Below are 12,500 nucleotides of genomic sequence, written 5' to 3'. Positions count from 1 at the left end.
ACCTAACCTAACCTAACCTAACCTAACCTAACCTAACCTAACCTAGCCTAGCCTAGCCTAGCCTAACCTAACCTAAACTAACCTAGCCTAACCTAACCCAACCTAACCTAACCTAGCCTAACCTAGCCTAGCCTAGCCTAGCCTAGCCTAGCCTAGCCTAACCTAGCCTAACCTAGCCTAGCCTAGCCTAACCTAACCTAACCTAACCTAACCTAACCTAACCTAACCTAACCTAACCTAGCCTAGCCTAGCCTAGCCTAGCCTAGCCTAGCCTAACCTAGCCTAACCTAACTAAACTAACCTAACCTAACCTAACCTAACCTAACCTAACCTAACCTAACCTAACCACACCTAACCTAACCTAACCTACCCTAACCTAACCTGACCTGACCTAACCTGACCTAACCTAACCTGACCTAACCTAACCTAACCTAACCTAACCTAACCTGACCTAACCTGACCTAACCTAACCTAACCTGACCTAACCTAGCCTAACCTAACCTAACCTAACCTAACCTAACCTGACCTAAACTAACCTAACCTAACCTAACCTAACCTAACCTAATCTAACCTAACCTAACCTAACCTAACCTAACCTAACCTAACCTAACCTAACCTGACCTGACCTAACCTAACCTGACCTAACCTAACCTGACCTAACCTAACCTGACCTAACCTAACCTAACCTAACCTAACCTAACCTGACCTAACCTAACCTAACCTAACCTAACCTAACCTGACCTAACCTAACCTAACCTAACCTAACCTGACCTAACCTAACCTAACCTAACCTAACCTAAGCTAACCTAACCTAACCTAACCTAACCTAACCTAGCCTAGCCTAGCCTACCCTAACCTAAACTAACCTAGCCTAACCTAACCTAACCTAACCTAACCTAGCCTAACCTAGCCTAGCCTAGCCTAGCCTAGCCTAGCCTAACCTAGCCTAACCTAGCCTAGCCTAACCTAACCTAACCTAACCTAACCTAACCTAACCTAACCTAACCTAACCTAGCCTAGCCTAGCCTAGCCTAGCCTAACCTAGCCTAACCTAACTAACCTAACCTAACCTAACCTAACCTAACCTAACCTAACCTAACCTAACCTAACCTAACCTAACCTAACCTAACCACACCTAACCTAACCTAATTTAACCTAACCTAACCTGACCTGACCTAACCTGACCTAACCTAACCTGACCTAACCTAACCTAACCTGACCTGACCTGACCTGACCTGACCTAACCTAACCTAACCTGACCTAACCTAACCTAACCTAACCTAACCTAACCTAACCTAACCTGACCTAACCTAACCTAACCTAACCTAACCTAACCTGACCTGACCTGACCTGACCTGACCTGACCTGACCTGACCTGACCTGACCTAACATAACCTAACCTAACCTAACCTAACCTACCCTACCCTACCCTACCCTACCCTAACCTAACCTAACCTAACCTACCCTACCCTAACATAACCTAACCTAACCTAACCTAACCTAACCTAACCTAACCTAACCTAACCTAACCTAACCTTACTTAACCTAACCTAACCTAACCTAACCTAACCTAACCTAACCTAACCTACCCTAACCTACCCTAACCTAACCTAACCTAACCTACCCTAACCTAACCTAACCTAACCTAACCTAACCTAACCTAACCTACCCTAACCTACCCTAACCTAACCTAACCTAACCTACCCTAACCTAACCTAACCTACCCTACCCTACCCTAACCTACCCTAACCTAACCTAACCTAACCTAACCAAACCTAACCTAACCTAACCTACCCTACCCTACCCTAACCTATCCTAACCTAACCTAACCTAATCTAACCTAACCTAACCTACCCTACCCTACCCTACCCTACCCTACCTTACCCTAACCTAACCTAACCTACCCTACCCTACATTACCCTCCCTACCCTACCCTACCCTACCCTGCCCTGCCCTACCCTACCCTACCCTACCCTACCCTAACCTAACCTAACCTAACCTAACCTATCCTAACCTAACCTAACCTAACCTAACCTAACCTAACCTAACCTAACCTTACCTAACCTAACCTAACCTAACCTAACATAACCTAACCTAACCTAACCTAACCTAACCTAGCTTAGCCTAGCCTAGCCTAACCTAACCTAACCTAACCTAACATAACCCAACGCAACCCAACCCGACCCAACCCAACCCAACCCAACCCAACCCTACCCAACCTAACCTAACCTAACCTAACCTAACCTAACCTAACCTGACCTGACCTAACCTAACCTAACCTAACCTAACCTAACCTAACCTAACCTAACCTAACCTAACCTAATTTAACCTGACCTAACCTAACCTAACCTAACCTGACCTGACCTAACCTGACCTGACCTAACCTGACCTAACCTAACCTGACCTGACATAACCTGACCTGACCTGACCTGACCTGACCTAACCTAACCTGACCTAACCTAACCTAAGCTAACCTAACCTAACCTAACCTAACCTAACCTGACCTAACCTAACCTAAGCTAACCTAACCTATCCTGACCTAACCTGACCTAACCTAACCTAACCTAACCTAACCTAACCTAAGCTAACCTAACCTAACCTAAACTAACCTAACCTAACCTAACCTAACCTAACCTAACCTAACCTAAACTAACCTAACCTAACCTAACCTAACCTAACCTAACCTAACCTAACCTAACCTAACCTAACCTGACCTGATTTAACCTGACCTAACCTAACCTGACAAAACCTAACCTAACCTAACCTGACCTGACCTGACCTGACCTGACCTAACCTAACCTGACCTAACCTAACCTGACCTAACCTAACCTTACCTGACCTAACCTAACCTGACGTAACCTAAACTAACCTAACCTAACCTAACCTAACCTAACCTAACCTAACCTACCCTACCCAACCCTAGCCTACCCTAACCTAACCTAACCTCACCTAACCTACCCTAACCTACCCTACCCTAACCTAACCTAACCTAACCTAACCTAACCTAACCTAACCTAACCTAACCTAACCTAACCTAACCTAACCTAACCTAACCTAACCTAACCTGACCTAACCTAACCTAACCTAACCTAACCTAATTTAACCTGACCTAACCTAACGTAACCTAACCTGACCTGACCTAACCTGACCTGACCTAACTTGACCTAACCTAACCTGACCTGACAAAACCTGACCTGACCTGACCTGACCTAACCTAACCTGACCTAACCTAACCTAAGCTAACCTAACCTAACCTAACCTAACCTAACCTGACCTAACCTAACCTAAGCTAACCTAACCTATCCTGACCTAACCTGACCTAACCTAACCTAACCTAACCTAACCTAACCTAACCTAACCTAACCTAACCTAACCTAACCTAACCTAACCTAACCTAACCTAACCTAACCTAACCTAACCTAACCTAACCTAACCTAACCTAACCTAACCTAACCTACCCTACCCTAACATAACCTAACCTAACCTAACCTAACCTAACCTAACCTAACCTAACCTAACCTAACCTAACCTTACTTAACCTAACCTAACCTAACCTAACCTAACCTAACCTAACCTAACCTACCCTAACCTACCCTAACCTAACCTAACCTAACCTACCCTAACCTAACCTAACCTAACCTAACCTAACCTAACCTAACCTACCCTAACCTACCCTAACCTAACCTAACCTAACCTACCCTAACCTAACCTAACCTAACCTACCCTACCCTACCCTAACCTACCCTAACCTAACCTAACCTAACCTAACCAAACCTAACCTAACCTAACCTACCCTACCCTACCCTAACCTATCCTAACCTAACCTAACCTAATCTAACCTAACCTAACCTACCCTACCCTACCCTACCCTACCCTACCCTACCCTAACCTAACCTAACCTACCCTACCCTACCTTACCCTCCCTACCCTACCCTACCCTACCCTGCCCTGCCCTACCCTACCCTACCCTACCCTACCCTAACCTAACCTAACCTAACCTAACCTATCCTAACCTAACCTAACCTAGCCTAACCTAACCTAACCTAACCTAACCTTACCTAACCTAACCTAACCTAACCTAACATAACCTAACCTAACCTAACCTAACCTAACCTAGCTTAGCCTAGCCTAGCCTAACCTAACCTAACCTAACATAACCCAACGCAACCCAACCCGACCCAACCCAACCCAACCCAACCCAACCCTACCCAACCTAACCTAACCTAACCTAACCTAACCTAACCTAACCTGACCTGACCTAACCTAACCTAACCTAACCTAACCTAACCTAACCTAACCTAACCTAACCTAATTTAACCTGACCTAACCTAACCTAACCTAACCTAACCTGACCTAACCTAACCTAACCTAACGTAACCTAACCTAACCTAACCTAACCTAGCCTAGCCTAGCCTAACCTAACCTAAACTAACCTAGCCTAACCTAACCTAACCTAACCTAACCTAGCCTAACCTAGCCTAGCCTAGCCTAGCCTAGCCTAGCCTAGCCTAGCCTAACCTAGCCTAACCTAGCCTAGCCTAGCCTAACCTAACCTAACCTAACCTAACCTAACCTAACCTAACCTAACCTAACCTAACCTAACCTAGCCTAGCCTAGCCTAACCTAACCTAACCTGACCTGACCTGACCTGACCTGACCTGACCTGACCTGACCTGACCTGACCTGACCTAACCTAACCTAACCTAACCTAACCTAACCTAACCTAGCCTAACCTAGCCTAGCCTAGCCTAGCCTAGCCTAGCCTAGCCTAACCTAGCCTAACCTAACCTAACCTAACCTAACCTAACCTAACCTAACCTAACCTAACCTAACCTAACCTGACCTGACCTGACCTGACCTGACCTAACCTAACCTGACCTAACCTAACCTAACCTAACCTAACCTAACCTGACCTAACCTAACCTGACCTAACCTAACCTAACCTAACCTAACATAACCTAACCTAACCTAACCTAACCTAACCTAACCTAACCTAACCTAACCTTACCTAACCTAACCTAACCTAACCTAACCTAACCTAACCTAACCTAACCTAACCTGACCTTACCTAACCTGACCTAACCTAACCTGACCTAACCTAACCTAACCTAACCTAACCTAACCTAACCTAACCTAACCTAACCTAACCTAACCTAACCTGACCTGACCTAACCTGACCTAACCTAACCTGACCTAACCTAACCTAACCTAACCTAACCTGACCTGACCTGACCTGACCTGACCTAACCTAACCTAACCTAACCTAACCTAACCTAACCTAACCTGAGTTAACCTGACCTGACCTAACCTAACCTAACCTAACCTAACCTACCCTACCCTAACCTACCCTACCCTACCCTACCCTACCCTAACCTAACCTAACCTAACCTACCCTAACCTAACCTAACCTAGCCTAACCTAACCTAACCTGACTTAACCTAACCTAACCTAACCTAACCTAACCTAACCTAACCTAACCTAACCTGACCTGACCTAACCTGACCTAACCTAACCTGACCTAACCTAACCTTACCTAACCTGACCTGACCTGACCTGACGTAACCTAACCTGACCTAACCTAACCTAACCTAACCTAACCTAACCTAACCTGACCTAACCTAACCTAACCTAACCTAACCTGACCTAACCTAACCTAACTTAACCTGACCTAACCTAACCTAACCTAACCTAACCTAACCTAACCTAACCTAACCTAACCTGACCTGACGTAACCTGACCGGACCTGACCTGACCTGACCTAACCTAACCTGACCTAACCTAACCTAAGCTAACCTAACCTAACCTAACCTAACCTAACCTAACCTAACCTAACCTAACCTGACCTAACCTGACCTAACCTAACCTAACCTAACCTAACCTAAGCTAACCTAACCTAACCTAAACTAACCTAACCTAACCTAACCTAACCTAACCTAACCTAAACTAACCTAACCTAACCTAACCTAACCTAACCTAACCTAACCTGACCTGACCTGATTTAACCTGACCTAACCTAACCTGACCTAACCTAACCTAACCTGACCTGACCTGACCTGACCTGACCTAACCTAACCTGACCTAACCTAACCTGACCTAACCTAACCTTACCTGACCTAACCTAACCTGACGTAACCTAACCTAATCTAACCTAACCTAACCTAACCTAACCTAACCTAACCTAACCTAACCTACCCTACCCAACCCTAGCCTACCCTAACCTAACCTAACCTAACCTAACCTACCCTAACCTACCCTACCCTAACCTAACCTAACCTAACCTAACCTAACCTAACCTAACCTAACCTAACCTAACCTAACCTAACCTAACCTAACCTAACCTAACCTAACCTAACCTAACCTAACCTAACCTGACCTGACCTAACCTGACCTAACCTAACCTGACCTGACCTAACCTAACCTAACCTGACCTGACCTTACCTGACCTGACATGACCTAACCTGACCTGACCTGACCTAACCTAACCTAACCTAACCTAACCTAACCTAACATAACCTAACCTAACCTAACCTGACCTAACCTGACCTGACCTAACCTAACCTGACCTAACCTAACCTGACCTAACCTGACCTGACCTGACCTGACCTAACCTAACCTGACCTAACCTGACCTAACCTAACCTAACCTAACCTAACCTAACCTGACCTAACCTGACCTAACCTAACCTAACCTAACCTGACCTAACCTGACCTAACCTTACCTAACCTAACCTAACCTAACCTAACCTAACCTAACCTGACCTAACCTGACCTAACCTAACCTAACCTGACCTAGCCTAACCTAACCTAACCTGACCTGACCTGACCTGACCTGACCTAACCTAACCTGACCTAACCTAACCTGACCTATCCTAACCTGACCTAACCTAACCTAACCTAACCTAACCTAACCTGACCTAACCTAACCTAACCTAACCTGACCTAACCTAACCTAACCTAACCTAACATGACCTAACCTAACCTAACCTAACCTAACCTAACCTAACCTAACCTAACCTAACCTAGCCTAGCCTAGCCTAGCCTAACCTAACCTAAACTAACCTAGCCTAACCTAACCCAACCTAACCTAACCTAGCCTAACCTAGCCTAGCCTAGCCTAGCCTAGCCTAGCCTAGCCTAACCTAGCCTAACCTAGCCTAGCCTAGCCTAACCTAACCTAACCTAACCTAACCTAACCTAACCTAACCTAACCTAACCTAGCCTAGCCTAGCCTAGCCTAGCCTAGCCTAGCCTAACCTAGCCTAACCTAACTAAACTAACCTAACCTAACCTAACCTAACCTAACCTAACCTAACCTAACCTAACCACACCTAACCTAACCTAACCTACCCTAACCTAACCTGACCTGACCTAACCTGACCTAACTTAACCTGACCTAACCTAACCTAACCTAACCTAACCTAACCTGACCTAACCTGACCTAACCTAACCTAACCTGACCTAACCTAGCCTAACCTAACCTAACCTAACCTAACCTAACCTGACCTAAACTAACCTAACCTAACCTAACCTAACCTAACCTAATCTAACCTAACCTAACCTAACCTAACCTAACCTAACCTAACCTAACCTAACCTGACCTGACCTAACCTAACCTGACCTAACCTAACCTGACCTAACCTAACCTGACCTAACCTAACCTAACCTAACCTAACCTAACCTGACCTAACCTAACCTAACCTAACCTAACCTAACCTGACCTAACCTAACCTAACCTAACCTAACCTGACCTAACCTAACCTAACCTAACCTAACCTAAGCTAACCTAACCTAACCTAACCTAACCTAACCTAGCCTAGCCTAGCCTAACCTAACCTAAACTAACCTAGCCTAACCTAACCTAACCTAACCTAACCTAGCCTAACCTAGCCTAGCCTAGCCTAGCCTAGCCTAGCCTAACCTAGCCTAACCTAGCCTAGCCTAACCTAACCTAACCTAACCTAACCTAACCTAACCTAACCTAACCTAACCTAGCCTAGCCTAGCCTAGCCTAGCCTAGCCTAACCTAGCCTAACCTAACTAACCTAACCTAACCTAACCTAACCTAACCTAACCTAACCTAACCTAACCTAACCTAACCTAACCTAACCTAACCTAACCACACCTAACCTAACCTAATTTAACCTAACCTAACCTGACCTGACCTAACCTGACCTAACCTAACCTGACCTAACCTAACCTAACCTGACCTGACCTGACCTGACCTGACCTAACCTAACCTAACCTGACCTAACCTAACCTAACCTAACCTAACCTAACCTAACCTAACCTGACCTAACCTAACCTAACCTAACCTAACCTAACCTGACCTGACCTGACCTGACCTGACCTGACCTGACCTGACCTGACCTGACCTAACATAACCTAACCTAACCTAACCTAACCTACCCTACCCTACCCTACCCTACCCTAACCTAACCTAACCGAACCTACCCTACCCTAACATAACCTAACCTAACCTAACCAACCTAACCTAACCTAACCTAACCTAACCTAACCTAACCTTACTTAACCTAACCTAACCTAACCTAACCTAACCTAACCTAACCTAACCTACCCTAACCTACCCTAACCTAACCTAACCTAACCTACCCTAACCTAACCTATCCTAACCTAACCTAACCTAACCTAACCTACCCTAACCTACCCTAACCTAACCTAACCTAACCTACCCTAACCTAACCTAACCTAACCTACCCTACCCTACCCTAACCTACCCTAACCTAACCTAACCTAACCTAACCAAACCTAACCTAACCTAACCTACCCTACCCTACCCTAACCTATCCTAACCTAACCTAACCTAATCTAACCTAACCTAACCTACCCTACCCTACCCTACCCTACCCTACCTTACCCTAACCTAACCTAACCTACCCTACCCTACCTTACCCTCCCTACCCTACCCTACCCTACCCTGCCCTGCCCTACCCTACCCTACCCTACCCTACCCTAACCTAACCTAACCTAACCTAACCTATCCTAACCTAACCTAACCTAACCTAACCTAACCTAACCTAACCTAACCTTACCTAACCTAACCTAACCTAACCTAACATAACCTAACCTAACCTAACCTAACCTAACCTAGCTTAGCCTAGCCTAGCCTAACCTAACCTAACCTAACCTAACATAACCCAACGCAACCCAACCCGACCCAACCCAACCCAACCCAACCCAACCCTACCCAACCTAACCTAACCTAACCTAACCTAACCTAACCTAACCTGACCTGACCTAACCTAACCTAACCTAACCTAACCTAACCTAACCTAACCTAACCTAACCTAACCTAATTTAACCTGACCTAACCTAACCTAACCTAACCTGACCTGACCTAACCTGACCTGACCTAACCTGACCTAACCTAACCTGACCTGACATAACCTGACCTGACCTGACCTGACCTGACCTAACCTAACCTGACCTAACCTAACCTAAGCTAACCTAACCTAACCTAACCTAACCTAACCTGACCTAACCTAACCTAAGCTAACCTAACCTATCCTGACCTAACCTGACCTAACCTAACCTAACCTAACCTAACCTAACCTAAGCTAACCTAACCTAACCTAAACTAACCTAACCTAACCTAACCTAACCTAACCTAACCTAACCTAAACTAACCTAACCTAACCTAACCTAACCTAACCTAACCTAACCTAACCTAACCTAACCTAACCTGACCTGATTTAACCTGACCTAACCTAACCTGACAAAACCTAACCTAACCTAACCTGACCTGACCTGACCTGACCTGACCTAACCTAACCTGACCTAACCTAACCTGACCTAACCTAACCTTACCTGACCTAACCTAACCTGACGTAACCTAAACTAACCTAACCTAACCTAACCTAACCTAACCTAACCTAACCTACCCTACCCAACCCTAGCCTACCCTAACCTAACCTAACCTCACCTAACCTACCCTAACCTACCCTACCCTAACCTAACCTAACCTAACCTAACCTAACCTAACCTAACCTAACCTAACCTAACCTAACCTAACCTAACCTAACCTAACCTGACCTAACCTAACCTAACCTAACCTAACCTAATTTAACCTGACCTAACCTAACGTAACCTAACCTGACCTGACCTAACCTGACCTGACCTAACTTGACCTAACCTAACCTGACCTGACAAAACCTGACCTGACCTGACCTGACCTGACCTAACCTAACCTGACCTAACCTAAGCTAACCTAACCTAACCTAACCTAACCTAACCTGACCTAACCTAACCTAAGCTAACCTAACCTATCCTGACCTAACCTGACCTAACCTAACCTAACCTAACCTAACCTAACCTAACCTAACCTAACCTAACCTAACCTAACCTAACCTAACCTAACCTAACCTAACCTAACCTAACCTAACCTAACCTAACCTAACCTAACCTAACCTAACCTAACCTAACCTAACCTACCCTACCCTAACATAACCTAACCTAACCTAACCTAACCTAACCTAACCTAACCTAACCTAACCTAACCTAACCTTACTTAACCTAACCTAACCTAACCTAACCTAACCTACCCTAACCTACCCTAACCTAACCTAACCTAACCTACCCTAACCTAACCTAACCTAACCTAACCTAACCTAACCTAACCTACCCTAACCTACCCTAACCTAACCTAACCTAACCTACCCTAACCTAACCTAACCTAACCTACCCTACCCTACCCTAACCTACCCTAACCTAACCTAACCTAACCTAACCAAACCTAACCTAACCTAACCTACCCTACCCTACCCTAACCTATCCTAACCTAACCTAACCTAATCTAACCTAACCTAACCTACCCTACCCTACCCTACCCTACCCTACCCTACCCTAACCTAACCTAACCTACCCTACCCTACCTTACCCTCCCTACCCTACCCTACCCTACCCTGCCCTGCCCTACCCTACCCTACCCTACCCTACCCTAACCTAACCTAACCTAACCTAACCTATCCTAACCTAACCTAACCTAGCCTAACCTAACCTAACCTAACCTAACCTTACCTAACCTAACCTAACCTAACCTAACATAACCTAACCTAACCTAACCTAACCTAACCTAGCTTAGCCTAGCCTAGCCTAACCTAACCTAACCTAACATAACCCAACGCAACCCAACCCGACCCAACCCAACCCAACCCAACCCAACCCTACCCAACCTAACCTAACCTAACCTAACCTAACCTAACCTAACCTGACCTGACCTAACCTAACCTAACCTAACCTAACCTAACCTAACCTAACCTAACCTAACCTAATTTAACCTGACCTAACCTAACCTAACCTAACCTGACCTGACCTAACCTGACCTGACCTAACCTGACCTAACCTAACCTGACCTGACATAACCTGACCTGACCTGACCTGACCTAACCTAACCTGACCTAACCTAACCTAAGCTAACCTAACCTAACCTAACCTAACCTAACCTGACCTAACCTAACCTAAGCTAACCTAACCTATCCTGACCTAACCTGACCTAACCTAACCTAACCTAACCTAACCTAACCTAAGCTAACCTAACCTAACCTAAACTAACCTAACCTAACCTAACCTAACCTAACCTAACCTAACCTAAACTAACCTAACCTAACCTAACCTAACCTAACCTAACCTAACCTAACCTGACCTGATTTAACCTGACCTAACCTAACCTGACAAAACCTAACCTAACCTAACCTGACCTGACCTGACCTGACCTGACCTAACCTAACCTGACCTAACCTAACCTGACCTAACCTAACCTTACCTGACCTAACCTAACCTGACGTAACCTAAACTAACCTAACCTAACCTAACCTAACCTAACCTAACCTAACCTACCCTACCCAACCCTAGCCTACCCTAACCTAACCTAACCCCACCTAACCTACCCTAACCTACCCTACCCTAACCTAACCTAACCTAACCTAACCTAACCTAACCTAACCTAACCTAACCTAACCTAACCTTACCTACCCTAACCTAACCTAACCTAACCTAACCTAACCTAACCTAACCTAACCTAACCTAACCTAACCTGACCTAACCTAACCTAACCTAACCTAACCTAATTTAACCTGACCTAACCTAACCTAACCTAACCTGACCTGACCTAACCTGACCTGACCTAACTTGACCTAACCTAACCTGACCTGACAAAACCTGACCTGACCTGACCTGACCTGACCTAACCTAACCTGACCTAACCTAACCTAAGCTAACCTAACCTAACCTAACCTAACCTAACCTGACCTAACCTAACCTAAGCTAACCTAACCTATCCTGACCTAACCTGACCTAACCTAACCTAACCTAACCTAACCTAAGCTAACCTAACCTAACCTAAACTAACCTAACCTAACCTAACCTAACCTAACCTAACCTAACCTAAACTAACCTAACCTAACCTAACCTAACCTAACCTAACCTAACCTAACCTAACCTAACCTGACCTGATTTAACCTGACCTAACCTAACCTGACAAAACCT

This window comes from Ixodes scapularis, unplaced genomic scaffold (genome assembly GCF_016920785.2).
Source record: "Ixodes scapularis isolate PalLabHiFi unplaced genomic scaffold, ASM1692078v2 ptg000032l_1___fragment_3__unscaffolded, whole genome shotgun sequence".
NCBI classification, from domain to species: Eukaryota; Metazoa; Arthropoda; class Arachnida; order Ixodida; family Ixodidae; genus Ixodes; species Ixodes scapularis.
This window is presented reverse-complemented; position numbering follows the sequence as displayed.